General features: G+C 47.7%; 1 protein-coding gene and 1 pseudogene across 14 annotated transcripts in view; one reads left to right on the top strand and one right to left on the bottom strand.

Annotated features, from left to right (window-relative positions):
- The window catches only part of JADE2 (jade family PHD finger 2), a 1,261,323-nt gene that overhangs the window by 960,836 nt on the left and 276,776 nt on the right, over window positions 1-23,711 (top strand). The window lies entirely within an intron of this gene.
- On the bottom strand, window positions 544-662 carry LOC134937641 (5S ribosomal RNA; annotated as a pseudogene).

Below are 23,711 nucleotides of genomic sequence, written 5' to 3'. Positions count from 1 at the left end.
TCTTGTGTGGGCGCACTCTTTTTAAAGAAAGTAAGTAATATCTGACAATTTTGAAAAATGTTTAAAACATAACTTTTATTAACATTATTATAACGCGAATACTCTTCCCGGAGATCTATCACTAAAGATACAGATTTAAATGTATCTTTAAAATTAAAATTGTTCTGGTCTCTTTACTATAAAGAGTATTTGGAAAGGTTGTAGACATAAATAGGTCATACCCCCATTTCCCCTGACCAGTACAGGATTTCTGTATTAATGGAACCACAGGATGGTCAAGACACAGTTGTATATAAGGAAACGCTCTTTGGCTGTAGGTAACTAGGGTAGTGATCAGCAGTCACACCTCTAGGGATAATACATCTAATTAACATACAAATATCATGATTTGAAAAAATGCAAAAAATGTCATGCAAAATTTATAGGCATCATGAAGTCAGTGCGAATATCAATGTTATAAACACTGAGATAAGAGGATTGCAGGATAGAAATTAGTGGTGATACTGCTGTTGGTGTTTTTATCACATAAGTGAGGAAAATCCTGCTCTACAACACCAGGTATTCGCAGGCAGTCTCCTTTCCTGATACTGACCTGGCCCAACGCTGTTTAGCTTCCAAGATCAGACGAGATCGGGCGTTGGCAGCGTGGTATGGTAGTAGAGAATTTATGTGTACACCAATGAGAGTGCACCTATATAGGAAATATGAAATTTTAAGAAAACAGAGAGAAGAGTAATAGGAGAAAGAATAGTGAAAATATGTGGATCTGCTTTCCACGTTAGACCCGGTTCCAAAATTCCCACTAACGTGGTGCAATGTTCCGGGAATCGTGAATGAGAGTCCACGAAATTGGTGATCATAGGATATATTGGTTGTCAGTGTTGGTGCTGTTAATTTTAATGAAAACAAAAGGACCTCTTAATTACTGCACACATTGTGATTTATCCAAAAATCTCTATATTGGATATAGGGAAAGGAAAATCAGATGTAGTAAAACAGCAGTATCACCACTAATTTCTATCCTGCAATCCTCTTATCTCAGTGTTTATAACATTGATATTCGCACTGACTTCATGATGCCTATAAATTTTGTATGACATTTTTTCAAATCATGATATTTGTATGTTAATTAGGTGTATTATCCCTAGAGGTGTGACTGCTGATCACTACCCTAGTTACCTACAGCCAAAGAGCGTTTCCTTATATACAACTGTGTCTTGACCATCCTGTGGTTCCATTAATACAGAAATCCTGTACTGGTCAGGGGAAATGGGGGTATGACCTATTTATGTCTACAACCTTTCCAAATACTCTTTATAGTAAAGAGACCAGAACAATTTTAATTTTAAAGATACATTTAAATCTGTATCTTTAGTGATAGATCTCCGAGAAGAGTATTCGCGTTATAATAATGTTAATAAAAGTTATGTTTTAAACATTTTTCAAAATTGTCAGATATTACTTACTTTCTTTAAAAAGAGTGCGCCCACACAAGAGCCTTCCTTTCTCTTCCAATTTTTGAAGTCTTTGCACTTTCTGGCTCTGGGTGCACCACCAACCAGGACAACATAATATTTATACATATATATTCATATATTTATATATAAAACGGCTAATTTTGCCGTTTTTTTCCCTTACCAACAAGGGCAACATACTGTCCAATTTTGGTCTCTCTTTCTCTAATTCTTCTATTATCACATTTCGATAAATCCTGTGCCAGATCGCCCTGTGTCTCCTTACGAGGTTGTGTTATCACAAGTCCAGACCTCCTCGGGGTCACATAAGTGTTCGTTTACTCAGTTGGCAGACACCGATACCGACACGGACACTGACTCCAGTGTCGACTATAGTGATACCAGATTAGACCCAAAATTGGTAAAGAGCATTCACATGATTGTGGCAATAAAAGACGTATTGCATATCACTGAGGACCCTACTGTTCCTGACAAAAGGGTCTGTATGTTTAAGGGAAAGAAGCCTGAGATAACGTTTCCTCCCTCTCATGAACTGAATACTCTCTTTGAAAAGCTGTGGGAAAATACTGACAAAAAGTTTCAGATTCCCAAAAGGATTCCGGTGGCGTATCCCTTCCCCTCTGGGGATAGAGAAAAGTGGGAGTCACCCCCCATTGTGGACAAGGCTCTATCACGGTTGTCTAAAAAGGTGGCTCTACCGTCTCCTGACACGGCAGCCCTTAAGGATCCTGCGGATCGTAGACAAGAAAATACGTTAAAATCCATTTACGTCACCACAGGTACACTACTCAGACCAGCCATTGCATCTGCGTGGGTGAGTAGTGCTATCGAGAAGTGGGCAGATAATTTGTCATCTGATATAGATACCCTGGATAGGGATAGCATCCTTTTAACGCTGGGTTATATCAGGGACGCTGCAGCCTACCTAAAGGAAGCAGCGAGTGATATTGGCCTTTTGGGATCAAAGGCCAATGCCATGGCAGTTTCAGCTAGGAGGTCATTGTGGATTCACCAATAGAATGCTGATGCTGATAAGAAAGCTATGGAGTCTCTACCGTATAAAGGTGGTGTTTTGTTCGGTGACGGCCTCGCTGATTTGGTATCTACGGCTAAGTCGTCTTTTTTGCCTTATGTTCCTCCACAACAAAAGAAAGCTCACCACTATCAGATGCAGTCCTTTCGGCAAAATAAATACAAAAAAGGCAGAGGTTATTCCTTCCTTGCTAATAGAGGAAGAGAAAAAGGTAAAAGATCTCCGGCTGTGGCGGGTTCCCAGGAGCAGAAGTCCTCAACCGCATGACGCTGGGACTCCTCTGCGGGAGTCTGCACCGGTGGGGGCACGTCTCAAACTCTTCAGTCAGTTCTGGGGTCGTTCGGACCTGGACCCATGGGTATTAGAAATAGCGTCCCAGGGGGTAAAAACTAGAGTTTCAAGACATTCCCCCTCGTCGATTTTTCAAATCGGCCTTACCAGCTTCTCTTCCAGACAGGGAGGTAGTATGTGATGCGATACAAAAGTTGTATCAAAATCAAGTCATTATCAGGGTTCCCCCATCACAACAGGGAGAAGGCTTTTATTCGAGTCTGTTCGTGGTCCCGAAACCGGACGGCTCGGTCAGACCAACTCTGAACCTAAAATCCCTCAATTTCTATCTAAGAAAATTCAGATTCAAGATGGCATCTCTCCGAGCAGTGATCTCCAGTTTGGAGGAAGGGGATTTTATGGTGTCGGTCGACATAAAGGATGCCTACTTACACGTTCCCATATATCCTCCGCATCAGGCTTACCTGAGGTTTGCCATTCAGGATTGTCATTACCAATTTCAGACATTGCCGTTTGGTCTGTCCACAGCTCTGAGGATTTTCACCAAGGTAATGGCGGAAATGATGGTTCTCCTGCGCAAGCAAGGAGTCACAATTATCCCGTACTTGGACGATCTCCTGATAAAGGCGAGATCCAAGGACAGACTGGTGCAGGACATTACGCTCTCCCTGACGGTTCTGCAACAACATGGTTGGCTCCTAAACTTGCCAAAGTCACAGTTAATTCCGACGAAACGCCTGTCGTTTTTGGGAATGATTCTGGACACAGAATTGCAGAGAATTTTTCTTCCAGTGGAAAAGGCTCTGGAAATTCAGAGTCTGGTCAAACAAATTCTGAAACCAGCGAGAGTGTCAATCCTTCAATGCACTCGATTGCTGGGGAAGATGGTGACGGCCTACGAGGCCATTCAATTTGGCAGATTCCATGCCAGAGTGTTTCAGTGGGACCTGTTGGACAAGTGGTCCGGATCCCATCTGCACATGCACCGGAAAATAATCCTGTCCTCCAAGACCAGAATCTCACTCCTGTGATGGCTGCACAGCTCTCACTTCTTAGAGGGACGCAGGTTCGGGATCCAGTACTGGATCATAGTGACCACGGATGCGAGTCTCCGAGGCTGGGGTGCAGTCACACAGGGGGAAACCTTCCAGGTAAGATGGTCAAGCCAGGAAATTTGTCTACACATAAACGTCCTGGAGTTAAGGGCCATTTACAACGGCCTTCTTCAAGCGGAACATCCTCTTCGCAATCTGCCCGTCCTGATCCAGTCGGACAGTATAACAGCAGTAGCGCACATAAACCGCCAGGGCGAAACAAAGAGCAGAGCGGCGATGGCAGAGGCCACAAAAGTTCTCTTCTCGGCGGAAAGACATACAAGCGCTCTGTCAGCGATCTTCATTCCAGGAGTGGACAACTGGGAAGCAGACTTCCTCAGCAGACACGATCTCCATCCAGGCGGGTGGGGTCTTCATCAAGAGGTCTTTGCAGAAGTGAAAAGTCATTGGGGAATTCCTCAAATAGACATGATGGCGTCTCGCCTCAACAAGAATCTTCAGAGATATTGTCCCAGGTCGAGAGACCCTCAAGCAATAGCAGTGGACGCCCTAGTGACACCATAGGTGTTTCAATAGGTGTATGTGTTCCCTCCGCTTCCACTCATTCCAAAGGTGCTACGGATCATAAGAAGACCAAAGGTTCAGGCGATCCTCATTGTTCCGGACTGGCCAAGGAGGGCTTGGTATCCAGATCTTCAGGAATTACTCATAGGAGATCCCTGGCCTCTTCCTCTACGAGAGGATCTGTTACAGCAGGGGCCGTGTGTATATCAAGACTTACCGCGGCTACGTTTGACAGCTTGGCGGTTGAACGCCGGATCCTAGCCCGAAAGGGTATTCCCAGTGAAGTCCTTCCCACACTTCTTCAGGCTAGAAAAGAAGTGACGGCGAAACATTACCACCGTATTTGGAGAAAATATGTGTCTTGGTGTGAATCCAAGAAGGCCCCTACAGTAGAATTTCAGTTAGGACATTTTCTCCATTTTCTGCAGGCAGGTGTGGATGCGGGCCTAAAGTTGGGCTCCATTAAAGTGCAAATTTCAGCCTTATCGATTTTCTTCCAAAAACAATTGGCCTCCCTTCCAGAAGTTCAGACTTTTGTGAAAGGCGTGTTGCACATCCAACCTCCCTTTGTGCCCCCTGTGGCACCGTGGGATCTTAACGTGGTGTTGCAATTCCTTCAATCTCATTGGTTTGTACCTTTACAAAGGTGCTGTTGAAATTCCTCACTTGGAAAGTGGTCATGCTGTTGGCCTTGGCATCCTCCAGGCGGGTGTCTGAATTGGTGGCCTTATCTCACAAGAGCCCTTATTTGATCTTCCATGAAGATAGAGCAGAATTGAGGACTCGTCAGCAGTTTCTGCCGAAAGTATTTTCATTGTTCCACTTGAACCAGCCTATTGTGGTGCCAGTGGCTACTGACGCCTTGCTGGAATCGAAGCTTCTAGATGTAGTAAGAGCTTTCAAAATTTATGTCGCCAGAACGGCTCAGTTTAGGAAAACAGAGGCTCTGTTTGTCCTGTATGCTCACAATTAAATTGGAGCTCCTGCTTCCAAGCAGACTATTACGCGCTGGATCTGTCATACGATTCAGCAGGCTCATTCTACGGCTAGATTTGCCGTTACCGAAATCGGTGAAGGCCCATTCTACCAGAAAGTCGGGTTCAAACACCTTTGCGAAGTTCTACAAGTTTTATTCCCTGGCTGATGAGGACCTCATGTTTGGTCAATCGGTGCTGCAGAGTCATCTGCACTCTCCCGCCCGTTCTAGAGCTTTGGTATAAACCCCATGGTTCTTGAAGTGTCCCCAGCATCCTCTAGGACGTATGAGAAAATAGGATTTTAATACCTACCGGTAAATCCTTTTCTCTTAGTCCGTAGAGGATGCTGGGCGCCCGTCCCAGTGCGTACTGTATCTGCAGTTATTAGTTATTAGTTATGGTTACACACATGTTGTGTTACGTTTGTGGTCAGCCTGTTGCTGATGTTGTTCATGCCATTGACTTGCGTTATTGAATGCCATGTTGTACGGTGTACTTGAGGTGTGAGCTGGTATATGTCCCACCTTAGTTAACAATAAATCCTTTTCCTCGAAATGTCCGTCTCCCTGGGCACAGTTCCTATAACTGGAGTCTGGAGGAGGGGCATAGAGGGAGGAGCCAGTTCACACCCCTTTGAAAGTCTTAAAGTGCTCATGTCTCCTGCGGATCCTGTCTATACCCCATGGTTCTTGAAGTGTCCCCAGCATCCTCTACGGACTAAAAGAAAAGGATTTACCGGTACGTATTAAAATCCTATTTTCAGTTCAGTGTGAACACACCCCACCCAAATCTAAATCTCTGTACATGTTACATCTGACACCTGCAATGCAACATGGTTTTTACCAGTTACTTGCTTTTTTGCTTTACTTACTGTACAAACATGAATTAGGCCCTTAGTACATTAGGAATAGTCTGACACATTTGTGTATTTTATAGTCATTTCTCTATCGTCCTAGTGGATGCTGGGGTTCCTGAAAGGACCATGGGGAATAGCGGCTCCGCAGGAGACAGGGCACAAAAAGTAAAGCTTTCCGATCAGGTGGTGTGCACTGGCTCCTCCCCCTATGACCCTCCTCCAAGCCTCAGTTAGATTTTTGTGCCCGGCCGAGAAGGGTGCAATCTAGGTGGCTCTCCTAAAGAGCTGCTTAGAGAAAGTTTAGCTTAGGTTTTTTATTTTACAGTGAGTCCTGCTGGCAACAGGATCACTGCAACGAGGGACTTAGGGGAGAAGAAGTGAACTCACCTGCGTGCAGGATGGATTGGCTTCTTGGCTACTGGACATCAGCTCCAGAGGGACGATCACAGGTACAGCCTGGATGGTCACCGGAGCCTCGCCGCCGGCCCCCTTGCAGATGCTGAAACATGAAGAGGTCCAGAATCGGCGGCAGAAGACTCCTCAGTCTTCTAAAGGTAGCGCACAGCACTGCAGCTGTGCGCCATTTTCCTCTCAGCACACTTCACACGGCAGTCACTGAGGGTGCAGGGCGCTGGGAGGGGAGCGCCCTGGGAGGCAAATGAAAACCTATTTGGCTAAAAAAATACCTCACATATAGCCTCCGGGGGCTATATGGAGATATTTAACCCCTGCCAGAATACACTAAAGAGCGGGAGACGAGCCCGCCGGAAAAGGGGCGGGGCCTATCTCCTCAGCACACAGCGCCATTTTCCTTACACAGCTCCGCTGGTCAGGACGGCTCCCAGGTCTCTCCCCTGCACTGCACTACAGAAACAGGGTAAAACAAGAGAGGGGGGGCAAAATAGTGGCAAAAATTATATTATAAAAGCAGCTATACAGGGAGCACTTATTATAAGGCTATCCCTGTCATATATAGCGCTTTTGGTGTGTGCTGGCAAACTCTCCCTCTGTCTCCCCAAAGGGCTAGTGGGGTCCTGTCTTCGTTAAGAGCATTCCCTGTGTGTCTGCTGTGTGTCGGTACGTGTGTGTCGACATGTATGAGGACGATATTGGTGTGGAGGCGGAGCAATTGCCAAATATGGGGATGTCACCTCCTAGGGGGTCGACACCAGAATGGATGCCTTTATTTATGGAATTACGGGATAGTGTCAACACGCTAAAGCAGTCGTTTGACGACATGAGACGGCCGGACAATCAGTTAGTGCCTGTCCAGGCGCCTCAAACACCGTCAGGGGCTGTAAAACGCCCTTTGCCTCAGTCGGTCGACACAGACCCAGACACAGGCACTGATTCCAGTGGCGACGGTGACGAATCAACCGTATTTTCCAGTAGGGCCACACGTTATATGATTTTGGCAATGAAGGAGGCGTTACATTTAGCTGATACTACAGGTACCACTAAACAGGGTATTATGTGGGGTGTGAAAAAACTACCTATAGTTTTTCCTGAATCAAAAGAACTAAATGATGTATGTGATGAAGCGTGGGTTGCCCCCGATAAAAAGATGCTAATTTCAAAGAAGTTATTAGCTTTATACCCTTTCCCGTCAGAGGTTAGGGCGCGCTGGGAAACACCTCCTAGGGTGGACAAGGCGCTCACACGCTTATCTAAACAAGTGGCGTTACCCTCTCCTGAGACGGCCGCACTTAAAGATCCAGCAGATAGGAGGATGGAAAATATCCAAAAAAGTATATACACACATACAGGTGTTATACTACGACCAGCTATAGCGACAGCCTGGATGTGCAGTGCTGGAGTAGCTTGGTCAGAGTCCCTGATTGAAAATATTGATACCCTGGATAGGGACAATGTTTTACTGTCTTTAGAGCAAATAAAGGATGCATTTCTTTATATGCGTGATGCACAGAGGGATATCTGCACACTGGCATCACGGGTAAGTGCTATGTCCATTTCGGCCAGAAGAAGTTTATGGACGCGACAGTGGTCAGGCGATGCGGACTCAAAACGGCATATGGAAGTTTTGCCGTATAAAGGGGAGGAGTTATTTGGAGTCGGTCTATCAGATTTGGTGGCCACGGCTACAGCCGGGAAATCCACCTTTTTACCTCAAGCTACTCCCCAACAGAAAAAGACACCGACTTTTCAACCGCAGCCCTTTCGTTCCTTTAAAAACAAGAGAGCAAAGGGATATTCATATCTGCCACGAGGCAGAGGAAGGGGGAAGAGACACCAACAGGCAGCTCCTTCCCAGGAACAGAAGCCCTCCCCCACTTCTACAAAAGCCTCAGCATGACGCTGGGGCTTCTCAAGCGGACTCGGGGGCGGTGGGCGGTCGTCTCAATAATTTCAGCGCGCAGTGGGCTCACTCGCAGGTAGATCCCTGGATCCTGCAGATAATATCTCAGGGGTACAGGTTGGAACTAGAGACAGATCCGCCTCGCCGTTTCCTGAAGTCTGCTTTACCAACGTCCCCCTCCGAAAGGGAGACGGTTTTGGAAGCCATTCACAAGCTGTACTCTCAGCAGGTGATAGTCAAGGTACCTCTTCTACAACAGGGAAAGGGGTATTATTCCACTCTATTTGTGGTACCGAAGCCGGACGGCTCGGTAAGACCTATTCTAAATCTGAAGTCCTTGAACCTGTACATAAAGAAGTTCAAGTTCAAAATGGAGTCACTCAGAGCAGTGATAGCGAACCTGGAAGAAGGGGACTTTATGGTGTCCTTGGACATCAAGGATGCGTACCTCCACGTTCCAATTTACCCCTCACACCAGGGGTACCTCAGGTTCGTTGTACAAAACTGTCACTATCAGTTTCAGACGCTGCCGTTCGGATTGTCCACGGCACCTCGGGTCTTTACAAAGGTAATGGCCGAGATGATGATTCTTCTTCGAAGAAAAGGCGTATTAATTATCCCATACTTGGACGATCTCCTAATAAGGGCAAGGTCCAGAGAACAGCTAGAGAGGGGATTAGCACTGTCTCAAGAAGTGCTAAAACAGCACGGCTGGATTCTGAATATTCCAAAATCCCAGTTAATGCCGACAACTCGTCTGCTGTTCCTAGGGATGATTCTGGACACGGTTCAGAAAAAGGTTTTTCTCCCGGAGGAAAAAGCCAAGGAGTTATCCGAGCTTGTCAGGAACCTCCTAAAACCAGGAAAGGTGTCTGTACATCAATGCACAAGAGTCCTGGGAAAAATGGTGGCTTCTTACGAAGCAATTCCATTCGGCAGATTCCATGCACGAATTTTCCAGAGGGATCTGTTGGACAAATGGTCAGGGTCGCATCTTCAGATGCACCAGCGGATAACCCTGTCTCCAAGGACAAGGGTATCTCTTCTGTGGTGGTTGCAGAGTGCTCATCTATTGGAGGGCCGCAGATTCGGCATACAGGATTGGATCCTGGTGACCACGGACGCCAGCCTGAGAGGCTGGGGAGCAGTCACACAAGGAAGAAACTTCCAGGGAGTGTGGACGAGCCTGGAAACGTCTCTTCACATAAACATTCTGGAACTAAGAGCAATCTACAATGCTCTAAGCCAGGCAGAACCTCTGCTTCAAGGAAAACCGGTGTTGATCCAGTCGGACAACATCACGGCAGTCGCCCATGTAAACAGACAGGGCGGCACAAGAAGCAGGAGTGCAATGGCAGAAGCTGCAAGGATTCTTCGCTGGGCAGAGAATCATGTGATAGCACTGTCAGCAGTGTTCATCCCGGGAGTGGACAACTGGGAAGCAGACTTCCTCAGCAGACACGACCTTCACCCGGGAGAGTGGAGACTTCATCCGGAAGTCTTCCACATGCTGGTAACCCGTTGGGAAAGACCAATGGTGGACATGATGGCGTCTCGCCTCAACAAAAAACTGGACAGGTATTGCGCCAGGTCAAGAGATCCGCAGGCAATAGCTGTGGACGCGCTGGTAACGCCTTGGGTGTACCAGTCGGTGTATGTGTTTCCTCCTCTGCCTCTCATACCAAAAGTATTGAGAATTATACGGCAAAGAGGCGTAAGAACGATACTAGTGGTTCCGGATTGGCCAAGAAGGACTTGGTACCCGGAACTTCAAGAGATGATCACGGAAGATCCGTGGCCTCTACCTCTAAGGAGGGACTTGCTTCAGCAGGGGCCCTGTCTGTTTCAAGACTTACCGCGGCTGCGTTTGACGGCATGGCGGTTGAACGCCGGATCCTAAAGGAAAAAGGCATGCCGGAAGAAGTCATTCCTACTTTGATTAAAGCAAGGAAGGAAGTAACCGTGCAACACTATCACCGCATTTGGCGAAGATATGTTGCGTGGTGCGAGGATCGGAGTGCTCCGACGGAGGAATTTCAACTGGGTCGATTCCTACATTTCCTGCAATCAGGATTGTCTATGGGTCTCAAATTGGGATCTATTAAGGTTCAAATTTCGGCCCTGTCGATTTTCTTTCAAAAAGAATTGGCTTCAGTTCCTGAAGTCCAGACTTTTGTTAAGGGAGTGCTGCATATACAGCCTCCTGTGGTGCCTCCAGTGGCACCGTGGGATCTCAATGTGGTTTTGGAATTTCTAAAATCTCATTGGTTTGAACCACTAAAAAAGGTGGATTTAAAATATCTCACATGGAAAGTGACCATGTTACTAGCCCTGGCTTCGGCCAGGAGAGTGTCAGAACTGGCAGCTTTATCTTACAAAAGCCCATATCTGATTTTCCATTCGGACAGGGCAGAACTGCGGACTCGTCCGCATTTTCTCCCTAAGGTGGTGTCAGCATTTCATCTGAACCAGCCTATTGTAGTGCCTGCGGCTACAAGTGACTTGGAGGACTCCAAGTTACTGGACGTTGTCAGAGCATTAAAAATATATATTGCAAGGACAGCTGGAGTCAGAAAATCTGACTCGTTGTTTATATTGTATGCACCCAACAAGATGGGTGCTCCTGCGTCTAAGCAGACGATTGCTCGTTGGATCTGTAGCACAATCCAACTTGCACATTCTGTGGCAGGCCTGCCACAGCCTAAATCTGTAAAGGCCCACTCCACAAGGAAGGTGGGCTCATCTTGGGCGGCTGCCCGAGGGGTCTCGGCATTACAACTTTGCCGAGCAGCTACGTGGTCAGGGGAGAACACGTTTGTAAAATTTTACAAATTTGATACTCTGGCTAAGGAGGACCTGGAGTTCTCTCATTCGGTGCTGCAGAGTCATCCGCACTCTCCCGCCCGTTTGGGAGCTTTGGTATAATCCCCATGGTCCTTTCAGGAACCCCAGCATCCACTAGGACGATAGAGAAAATAAGAATTTACTTACCGATAATTCTATTTCTCGGAGTCCGTAGTGGATGCTGGGCGCCCATCCCAAGTGCGGATTATCTGCAATAATTGTACATAGTTATTGTTAACTAATTCGGGTTATTGTTTAGGAAGCCATCTTTCAGAGGCTCCTCTGTTATCATACTGTTAACTGGGTTTGATCACAAGTTGTACGGTGTGATTGGTGTGGCTGGTATGAGTCTTACCCGGGATTCAAAATTCCTCCCTTATTGTGTACGCTCGTCCGGGCACAGTACCTAACTGAGGCTTGGAGGAGGGTCATAGGGGGAGGAGCCAGTGCACACCACCTGATCGGAAAGCTTTACTTTTTGTGCCCTGTCTCCTGCGGAGCCGCTATTCCCCATGGTCCTTTCAGGAACCCCAGCATCCACTACGGACTCCGAGAAATAGAATTATCGGTAAGTAAATTCTTATTTTTATCTTCCTTATTTACTATATAGTATAAATAATACTAGTTACCAGACCATCAAAATGGCGGAACAACCCAACAGTAATGTCTGCGCCAGTGGTTGTGCACGCCCAAATGGAGTAACACTTGAATTGCTCATTCGGGCGCCATGTAGTAGCTGCCGGCACGCAAAACACTTGAATTCCCCCATAGAGGTGAGGAGCAACGTTAACCTTTTATTATATAGGATCTTTATGAACCAATAATAAGTTTGTATTTTAAGGCACATTTTTCCTTGGAATCAGGCCCTGTGCTACTGGATCTCATAGTAGTTTAAATGTCTTTGATGTCACTGTGCATACAAATCCACTTATTTAGATGAAACTAAAAACTGACTGCCAGAAAATAGAATCAAATTAACCTTAGCTTAATAGAATAATACAACGTAAAGCCCATTCATTTATTCCACACAGTAAACTATCATATGAAAATATTAATCATCATTTCATTACCTACATTAAAGAGAGATTATTAGCTCCCCCAATAAATGTTTCTATTAATATAATGCATGTTATATGGAATGTGCTATCCTTGTAATGTAGATTGTAAACAATATTGGAAATATTATTAATAGACAGAGAAATGTGCTTACAGTTTATGGCTAATGTTCACATTGCCTTCTGTTTTATTTAAAGGGCTAAGCACACCAGGCAGCCAGTTATGCACACCATGACAAAAATATGTGTGTACATAGCAGTGCCTACAAAATGACTCCTATGTTCATCAATAGGAGCGTATAGTGAGCCCCTGTTTTCAAACTGCTAATTATTATACATAATTTAAATTAGTGGGCATTTGGAAATGGTTTCTTGCAAGCTACCTGGTGACACAATTCTCCATAGAAAGATAGAATTTGACAACATATTAGAACCTCTTAGCCATCTAGTCTGCCCTAAACACATGTACATTTATACACTGAGTTTATCTCAGCAGCAAAGCAAATACAGAGATATCTTTCAGAACTCTTACAAGGCTATGGGGGTTATCCTATTGCCAGTGGTAGTTTACCGCATGCAAAAATATAGCGATTTTAGCCCCGATGTTATCAGGCTATCCTATTGTAGCCTGTTTTTGTCATGCAGTAAACTACCCGCTATTGGCTTAAAACACATGGGATCTGGGATAAGTTTTGGGACCCATGTGTTATCTCTGCAGAAATGGGTCTCCTGGGACTGCTTATCAGGTATTATGCTTTGCGTAATCACACAAAGCATAATCCCCGATAAGTGCCGGCATCGGGATATCAGCATTCCACATCGTGTCTAATAGGATAGCCCTCGGCGAATATATATCGGTAAAATACCACTGCTAATAGGATATCCCCCTATGTCACATCCCATTTTGAAGTACAATTTGACCTTTAAGATCTCCTTTTTATGAGACGTTATCTGTGCAGCTTCATGTTTTTTTTGTTTTTTTTGAGGGCTTCTGCTGTAAATTAATGAAGAGAGTCTCTTATAAAGTGAGATGATTCTGCAGACCTTCATTACTCTGCGCTAGAGCTACTGAGAATTAACAGTTCAACATCAACAAGTACTCTATTGCACTTCCCCTTTCAAGATAGATTTAAAGACATTATTAGCAAATCTCTTTCAATGAACAAAAGAAGTCTCTAAGCATTAGTTCATATAAATTTATTCTCATAATTTAAATTACCGCCTCTTTAATTTCAGGGGATCAATATAAAATAAGCATTGCGTTTTATAGAATTGTTACCAGGCTGCAGTAATAAAAAGTGCTATTTATTTAAAAGTTTACAATAAGCTATCTTTGTACAGGGAACCATATCATCCACAAAGCAACGCCAAGGAACATGGCTGTATAGTTTATGCTCAACTATTCTAACACAACTGCTCAAGTGGGATTTCTCGACTTGTACTCAATAATGGGAGCAAGTAGAACCAAATACCAGACAACAAGTGTAGGTGCATGGATGTTTATTTTTAGGGATAAAATGTAGTCTCTGATTGTCTTACATTGCTGATATAAAATGTTGGTAGTGTGACGTCAACCTCATACAGGGTGTTGCTAAGCCCTGTTCCCAAGACCATTTTTAATAACGTTTTCTCTGACGTCCTAGTGGATGCTGGGAACTCCGTAAGGACCATGGGGAATAGCGGGCTCCGCAGGAGACTGGGCACTCTAAGAAAGAATTAGGACTACTGGTGTGCACTGGCTCCTCCCTCTATGACCCTCCTCCAGACCTCAGTTAGAATCTGTGCCCGGCTTGAGCTGGTTGCACACTAGGGGCTCTCCTGAGCTTCTAGTAAAGAAAGTATTTATTAGGTTTTTTATTTTCAGTGAGATCTGCTGACAACAGACTCACTGCTACGAGGGACTTGGGGGAGAGAAGCGAACCTACCTGCTTGCAGCTAGCTTGGGCTTCTAGGCTACTGGACACCATTAGCTCCAGAGGGATCGAACACAGGCCCAGCCTCGGTCGTCCGGTCCCGGAGCCGCGCCGCCGTCCCCCTTGCAGAGCCAGAAGCAAGAAGAACGTCCTGGAAATCGGCGGCTGAAGACTCCGGTCTTCATTAAGGTAGCGCACAGCACTGCAGCTGTGCGCCATTGCTCCCTATGCACACCACATACTCCGGTCACTGATGGGTGCAGGGCGCCGGGGGGGGGGGGCGCCCTGGGCTGCAATTAGAGTACCTTAACTGGCAAAAACACACATAATATAGTCTAATAAACTATATATGTGTAAAAATCCCCTGCCATAATATTAATATAAGAGCGGGAGAAGCCCGCCGAAAAAGGGGCGGGGCTATCTCCCTCAGCACACTAGCGCCATTTCCTCTCACAGCTCCGCTGGAAGGATGCTCCCCAGGCTCTCCCCTGCAGTTTCCAGGCTCAATAGGGTAAAAAAGAGAGGGGGGGCACTAAATTTAGGCGCAAAATTGTGTATTATAGCTGCTATAGGGAAAATCACTTTGTGTAGTGTAAATCCCTGTTTATATAGCGCTGTGGTGTGTGCTAGCATACTCTCTCTCTGTCTCCCCAAAGGACTTTGTGGGGTCCTGTCCTCAGTCAGAGCATTCCCTGTGTGTGTGCGGTGTGTCGGTACGGCTGTGTCGACATGTTTGATGAGGAGGCTTATGTGGAGGCGGAGCAGGTGCCGATAAATGTGATGTCACCCCCTGCGGGGTCGACACCTGAGTGGATGGATATGTGGAAGGTATTACACGATAGTGTCAACTCCTTACATAAAAGGTTCGATGACATAACAGCTGTGGGACAGCCGGCTTCTCAGCCAGTGCCTGCCCAGGCGTCTCAAAAGCCATCAGGGGCTCAAAAACGCCCGCTACCTCAGATGGCAGACACAGACGTCGACACGGATTCTGACTCCAGTGTCGACGACGACGAGACTAGTGTACATTCCAATAGGGCCATCCGTTGCATGATTACGGCAATGAAAAATGTATTGCACATTTCTGACATTAACCCAAGTACCACAAAAAAGGGTATTATGTTTGGGGAGAAAAAGCAACCAGTGGTTTTTCCCTCTTCAGATGAGTTAAATGAAGTGTGTGAAGAAGCGTGGGCTTCCCCTGATAGGAAATTAGTGATTTCTAAAAAGTTACTAATGGCGTACCCTTTCCCGCCAGAGGACAGGTTACGTTGGGAGACATCCCCTAGGGTGGATAAAGCGCTCACACGCTTGTCAAAAAAGGTGGCACTACCGTCGCAGGATACGGCCGCCTTAAAGGAGCCTGCGGATAGAAAGCAGGAGGCTATCCTGAAGTCTGTATATACACACTCAGGTACTATACTGAGACCTGCTATTGCTTCAGCATGGATGTGCAGTGCTGCAGCTGCGTGGTCGGATTCCCTGTCTGATAACATTGATACCCTTGACAGGGACACTATATTGCTAACCATAGAGCATATTAAAGACGTAGTCTTATACATGAGAGATGCACAGAGGGATATTTGCCGGCTGGCATCTAGAATAAATGCAATGTCCATTTCTGCCAGGAGAGTATTATGGACCCGGCAGTGGACAGGTGATGCGGATTCTAAAAGGCACATGGAGGTTTTGCCTTACAAGGGTGAGGAATTGTTTGGGGATGGTCTCTCGGACCTCGTTTCCACAGCGACAGCTGGGAAGTCGACATTTTTACCCCAGGTTCCCTCACAGCCAAAGAAAGCACCGTATTATCAGGTACAGTCCTTTCGACCCCAGAAAGGCAAGCGGGTTAAAGGCGCGTCCTTTCTGCCCAGAGGCAGGGGTAGAGGGAAAAAGCTGCACCATACAGCCAGTTCCCAAGAACAGAAATCCTCCCCTGCTTCCACTAAATCCACCGCATGACGCTGGGGCTCCACTGGTGGAGCCAGGTGCGGTGGGGGCCCGTCTTCGGAACTTCAGCGACCGGTGGGTTCGCTCACAGGTGGATCCCTGGGTTCTACAAGTGGTATCTCAGGGATACAAGCTGGAATTCGAGACATCTCCCCCTCGCCGTTTCCTCAAAATAGCCTTGCCAGCTACTCCCCCGGACAGGGAGGTAGTGCTGGCGGCAATTCACAAGCTGTACCTCCAGCAGGTGATAATAAAAGTTCCCCTCCTTCAACAGGGACGGGGTTACTATTCCACAATGTTTGTGGTACCGAAACCAGACGGTTCGGTGAGACCCATTTTAAATTTGAAATCCTTGAACACTTATATAAGAAGGTTCAAGTTCAAAATGGAATCGCTCAGGGCGGTTATTGCAAGCCTGGAAGAAGGGGATTACATGGTATCACTGGACATCAAGGATGCTTACCTGCATGTCCCCATTTATCCACCTCACCAGGAGTACCTCAGATTTGTGGTACAGGACTGTCATTACCAATTCCAGACGTTGCCGTTTGGTCTGTCCACGGCACCGAGGGTATTTACCAAGGTAATGGCCGAAATGATGATACTCCTTCGAAAAAAGGGAGTTATAATTATCCCGTACTTGGACGATCTCCTTATAAAGGCGAGGTCCAGGGAGCAGTTGTTTGTCGGAGTAGCACTATCTCAGGAAGTGCTACAACAGCACGGCTGGATTCTGAATATTCCAAAGTCGCAGCTGGTTCCTACGACGCGTCTGCTGTTCCTGGGTATGATTCTGGACACAGAACAAAAGAAGGTGTTTCTCCCGGAGGAGAAGGCCAAGGAGTTGTCATCTCTGGTCAGAGGCCTCCTAAAACCAAAACAGGTGTCGGTGCATAACTGCACGCGAGTCCTGGGAAAGATGGTAGCTTCTTACGAAGCAATTCCATTCGGCAGGTTCCATGCAAGGATCTTTCAGTGGGATCTGTTAGACAAGTGGTCCGGATCGCATCTTCAGATGCATCGGCTGATCACCCTGTCCCCGAGGGCCAGGGTGTCTCTGCTGTGGTGGCTGCAGAGTGCTCATCTTCTTGAGGGCCGCAGATTCGGCATACAGGACTGGGTCCTGGTGACCACGGATGCAAGCCTCCGGGGTTGGGGGGCAGTCACCCAGGGAAGAAACTTCCAAGTACAATGGTCGAGTCAGGAGACTTCCCTACACATAAATATTCTGGAACTAAGGGCCATTTACAATGCCCTAAGTCAGGCAAGACCCCTGCTTCAAAACCAGCCGGTGCTGATTCAGTCAGACAACATCACGGCGGTCGCCCATGTAAACCGACAGGGCGGCACAAGAAGCAGGATGGCGATGGCAGAAGCCACAAGGATTCTCCGATGGGCGGAAAATCACGTGTTAGCACTGTCAGCAGTGTTCATTCCGGGAGTGGACAACTGGGAAGCAGACTTCCTCAGCAGGCACGACCTCCACCCGGGAGAGTGGGGACTTCATCCAGAAGTCTTCCAAATGATTGTAAACCGTTGGGAAAGGCCACAGGTGGACATGATGGCGTCCCGCCTAAACAAAAAGCTAAACAGATATTGCGCCAGGTAAAGAGACCCTCAGGCGATAGCTGTGGACGCTTTAGTGACACCGTGGGTGTACCAGTCGGTTTATGTGTTCCCTCCTCTTCCTCTCATATCAAAGGTGCTGAGGATAATAAGAAAAAGAGGAGTAAGAACTATACTCATCGTTCCGGATTGGCCAAGAAGGACTTGGTACCCGGAACTACAAGAAATGATCTCAGAGGACCCTTGGCCTCTACCTCTCAGACTGGACCTGCTGCAGCAGGGGCCCTGTCTGTTCCAAGACTTACCGCGGCTGCGTTTGACGGCATGGCGGTTGAACGCCGGATCCTGATGGAAAAGGGCATTCCTGTTGAGGTCATTCCTACGCTAATAAAGGCTAGGAAAGACGTGACAGCAAAACATTATCACCGCATATGGTGAAAATATGTTGCTTGGTGTGAGGCTAGGAAGGTCCCCACAGAAGAATTTCAGCTGGGTCGATTTCTGCACTTCCTACAGTCAGGAGTGACTATGGGCCTAAAATTGGGATCCATTAAGGTCCAGATTTCGGCCCTGTCTATTTTCTTTCAAAAAAACTGGCTTCACTGCCTGAGGTTCAGACGTTTGTTAAGGGAGTGCTGCATATTCAGCCCCCTTTTGTGCCCCCAGTGGCACCTTGGGATCTCAACGTTGTGTTGGATTTCCTGAAATCACATTGGTTTGAGCCACTTCAGACCGTGGAATTAAAATATCTCACGTGGAAAGTGGTAATGCTTTTGGCCTTGGCTTCGGCTAGGCGGGTGTCAGAATTGGCGGCTTTGTCCTGTAAAAGCCACTATCTGATCTTTCATATGGACAGAGCAGAATTGAGGACGCGTCCCCAATTCCTCCCTAAGGTGGTATCAGCGTTTCATTTGAACCAACCTATCGTGGTGCCTGCGGCTACTCGGGACTTGGAGGCTTCCAAGTTGCTGGACGTGGTCCGGGCCCTGAAAATCTATGTTTCCAGGACGGCTGGAGTCAGAAAGACTGACTCGCTGTTTATCCTGCATGCACCCAACAAGTTGGGTGCTCCTGCTTCTAAGCAGACTATTGCTCGCTGGATCTGCTCCACGATTCAACTTGCACATTCTGCGGCTGGACTGCCGCATCCTAAATCAGTGAAAGCCCACTCCACGAGGAAGGTGGGCTCTTCTTGGGCGGCTGCCCGAGGGGTCTCGGCTTTACAACTTTGCCGAGCTGCTACCTGGTCGGGTTCAAACACATTTGCAAAATTCTACAAGTTTGATACCCTGGCTGAGGAGGACCTTGAGTTTGCTCATTCGGTGCTGCAGAGTCATCCGCACTCTCCCGCCCGTTTGGGAGCTTTGGTATAATCCCCATGGTCCTTACGGAGTTCCCAGCATCCACTAGGACGTCAGAGAAAATAAGAATTTACTCACCGGTAATTCTATTTCTCGTAGTCCGTAGTGGATGCTGGGCGCCCATCCCAAGTGCGGATTGTCTGCAATACTTGTATATAGTTATTGCCTAACTAAAGGGTTATTGTTATGAGCCATCTGTTCGTGAGGCTCAGTTGTTATTCATACTGTTAACTGGGTATAGTATCACGAGTTGTACGGTGTGATTGGTGTGGCTGGTATGAGTCTTACCCGGGATTCCAAATCCCTTCCTTATTGTGTCAGCTCTTCCGGGCACAGTTTCCCTAACTGAGGTCTGGAGGAGGGTCATAGAGGGAGGAGCCAGTGCACACCAGTAGTCCTAATTCTTTCTTAGAGTGCCCAGTCTCCTGCGGAGCCCGCTATTCCCCATAGTCCTTACGGAGTTCCCAGCATCCACTACGGACTACGAGAAATAGAATTACCGGTGAGTACATTCTTATTTTTTCTCTTACATCCTAGTGGATGCTGGGGTCCACATTAGTACCATGGGGTATAGACGGGTTCACCAGGAGCCATTGGCACTTTAAGAGTTTGAGAGTGTGGGCTGGCTCCTCCCTCCATGCCCCTCCTACCAGACTCCGTTTAGAAAATGTGCCCGGAGGAGCTGGTAACAGCTAGGGGAACTCTCCAGAGTTTCCTTAGTAAAAGTTATTTTTTAGAGTGTATTGTTTTACAGGGAGGCTGCTGGCAACAGCCTCCCTGCAGCGAGGGATTTGGGGGGGAGCAGTGTCCGCCCTGCGGGGTCTGAGCCACTGTCTCCGCTGACTGGACACTGAGCTCCAGAGGGGATAGATCGTTCCCTGCCACAGGGGATCGCTCACCCCAGCAGCATGCCGCCACCCCCTTGAAGAGATGAAAATTGTGGCGAGTGAGACACCGACCCCACTAGCAAGCGGGAGGCCGGTGTGAAGATGGCGGCATCAGGGTAGGAGCGCAGTATTATCTGCGCTCCAGGGGGCTCAGCGTACACTGTGCGGCGCTGTGAGGGGCGCCCTGAGCCAGCGCCTACACTTGTCACACAGCCTGTCGGGGTCCCAGGATCTCAGCCAGCATCAAACCTCAGGCCAGTATAATCTTATGAAGAGCGGGAAGACAGCGCCATTATGGGGGTGGAGCTTCTCAGAGCGGACCCAGCAGCGTTCAGCGCCATCTTCCTGCCTGCACAGCGCTGTCCAGGAAGAAGCAAGTCCCTCCACAACAACTCCAGCTATCTCTCACGGTACCAGGGGTTTGTAGAAGGGGGGGAAGCTGTGAAACGACTGTGTAACCTATTAAGGTGCACAGTCAGCGCTGATAAGGGGTCTCCCTTTGTGTTAAAAGCGCTGTGTGTGGGTTGGCTCCAATCTCTATGTCTCTCTTGCCATTCTTGGGGTGGAAACTCTGTCTGCCCTCCCCTGTATGTGTGTGTGGAGTGTCTGTGGTCTCCATTAAGCAATGTCCAGGGTCTCTGTATCATATGCTGCAGAGGATATGTCCTCTCAGGATGATCCCATTCCATGTAATCAGGATAGTACTGGTTTAGCACAGATACCAGCAAGTGAACCTGAGTGTTTTTCCTCTATCGAATCTGTGATTTCTCAGACTTCTAATAGAGCTGCACAATCTGAATTTGCACCTCAGGCTTTACAGGACTCTATGGCAATCTGGCCCAGTTCTGTCGCCTCAGGGCCCTCCTCTGTATGTTCCCAAACACATGTTCTTGCACAGATTAGGCAGGTTGACACGGGTACCGTTTCTGACACTGCGGACGGTGATGGGGATATGTTTGGGGGGACTGCATATCTTACACAAGTGCAGTTAATGATAAAGGCCATTACAGTTATGTTGAGTATTTCTGATACAACGCCTGAGCAGGTTGAGGAGGCTTCCTTCACTGATAAGGGAACCTCGCTTACCTTCCCTGCATCAAAGGCTTTATATGCTATGTTTGAAACGGCATCGGTTAATCCTGAGAAAATTTCCAGATCCCTAAGAGGATACAGGTGGTTTTTCCTTTCCCTGTGGAGGATAGGACTGAGTGGGAAACCCGACCGGTATTGCAGCCGGCTGACTGTAAGATTGATAATACGCTCAGATCAGTGTGCACGGCTTCACGGGCGATGTCAAGTCCCACTGTTGCCAGTACATGCATTGCCAAGTCCTTAGTAAAGTGGTCAGGCACGTTACTTGAGGATTTGGATAAAATGGACAAAAATGATGTTAATTTGTTTTTGCGTAACATTCAGGGTTCGGCAGGTTTTCTGCCTGAATCCATGAAGGACCTGGGTTCCATGTCTGCAGGAATTTCTTCCATTTCTGTCTTAGCTCGTCGTGGACTGTGACTACGTCAGTGGTCTGCCGACGCAGAAACCAGGAGAAGTGTGGAGACCCTACCCTACACAGGTCAGGCTCTCTTTGGGGAAGCACTAGATGCGTGGATCTCCACGGCTACAGAGGGTGTGTCACCTTTTCTTCCCTCAGCTCCGCCTGCTTCGAAGAAAACCTTTTCTTCAACTGCATCACAGCCCTGTGGGGCTGCCAAACCAGAGAAGCCAGGCCATCCAACGCCTCCTTTTGAGGAGTTAGGCCCAAGAAAACCTGCTGCTGCAGGTTCCCGGGAACAGAAGCCTGCTTCAGGTGCACTAAAGTCCTCCGCATGACGGTGGACTGCACGCCCCGGTGGTGGGGCCGGTGGGAGCGCAGCTCAGGCATTTCAGTCATGACTGGGTGTCGTCCGACCTGGATCCCTGTGTGCAGTATGTTGTGTCCCAGGTATACAGGCTGGTATTTCATTTCTCTCCTCACCGATTTTCAATTCAGGCCTGCCAGCTCTGCTGTCCGGCAAGACGCCGTCCAGACGTTGGTGGAGGCCAGTACCACCTCATATGCAAAACGAAGGTTTCTATTCGAACCTTTTCATATACCGAAACCGGATGGTTCGGTCAGACCCATTCTAAACCTAAAAAACCCTTTTCTGTGGGAGTTCAAGTTAAAAATTGAGTCTCTAAGGGCGGTAATATCAGGAGAAGGGGTTTTACTGGTATCCCTGGATATCGATGCATAACCCCACATTCCGTTTTGGCCGCCGCATCAAGCAATTCTCCGATTCACTCTGTTGAACTGTCATTTCCAGGACCTGCCATTCGGCCTCTCCGCAGCACCGAGGGTATTCACCAAGGTGATTGCAAGGATGATGGTTCTCCTCCGCACACAAGGGGTGAACATAATTTCATATCTGGACGTTCTGTTGATAAAGGCATCGTCCAAGGAGAAGCTGTTGCGGTCTGTGACTCTCACGACCCATCTACTCAGAGTCTAGGTTTGGATTCTGAACATTCCAAAATCACTTTGGAACCATCCAGGAGGTTGTCCTTTCTGGGACTGATCCTCGACACGGAAGTGTTGAGGGTGTTTCTTCCACGAGAAATAACGTTGGTGGTGCAAACATCGGTCCGGGATGTCCTGAAGACTGCCCGGGTGTCTGTTCGTCACTGCAATTACCTTCTGGGGAAGATGGTGGCCTCTTACAAGCCCTCCAGTACGGAAGGTTTCATGCTAGGTTTTTCCTGCTGGATCTCCTGGACAAGTGGTCAGGATCTCATCTGCATGCACTTGAGAATTTGTCCGCAAAAGCCAGGATTTCACTCCTCTGGTGGCTCCAATTAACTCACCTTCTGGAGGGCTGCAGGTTCGGGATTTAGGACTGGATCTTTCTAATCACGGATGCAAGCCTCCGGGGCTGGGGCGCAGTCACTCAAGGGGAGACCTTCCAAGGAAGGTGGTCAATTCTGGAGGTCGGCCGACCGATCAACATTCTGGAATTAAGAGCCGTTTACAATGGTCTTCTTCAGGCGGCCCATCTTCTAAAAAATCGGGCCATTCAAGTGCAGTCGGACAATGTAACAACAGTGGCTTACATAAACCGACAGGGCGGAACGAAGAGCAGAGCTGCAATGTTGAGGGGGCAAGAATCCTCCTCTGGGCATAAAAACACACGTTGGCGCTGTCAGCCATCTTCATTCCAGGAGTGGACAACTGGGAAGCAGACTTCCTCAGCAGACACGATCTCCATCCAGGGGAGTGGGGTCTCCATCCGGAGGTGTTCAAGGAAATAACAGACCTTTGGGGCTTACTCAAAATAGACATGATGGCCTCTCGTCTCAACAAGAAGCTTCAGCGTTATTGTTCCAGGTCAAGGGACCCACAGACAGTGGCAGTGGACACCCATGTGTCTCCGTGGGTGTTCCAGTCAGTGTACGTGTTTCCACCGCTCCCACTCATCCCAAGAATCCTAAAGCTCATAAGGAGAACAAGGGTTCAAGCGATCCTCATTGCTCCAGACTGGTCGAGAAGGGCTTGGTACGTGGACCTTCTGAATCTACTACGAGAAGAGCCGA

The sequence above is a fragment of the Pseudophryne corroboree genome, chromosome 6, assembly GCF_028390025.1.
Source record: "Pseudophryne corroboree isolate aPseCor3 chromosome 6, aPseCor3.hap2, whole genome shotgun sequence".
NCBI classification, from domain to species: domain Eukaryota; kingdom Metazoa; phylum Chordata; class Amphibia; order Anura; family Myobatrachidae; genus Pseudophryne; species Pseudophryne corroboree.
Note: the sequence above shows the minus strand (reverse complement) of the source record. Positions and strands in the feature narration are given on the sequence as shown.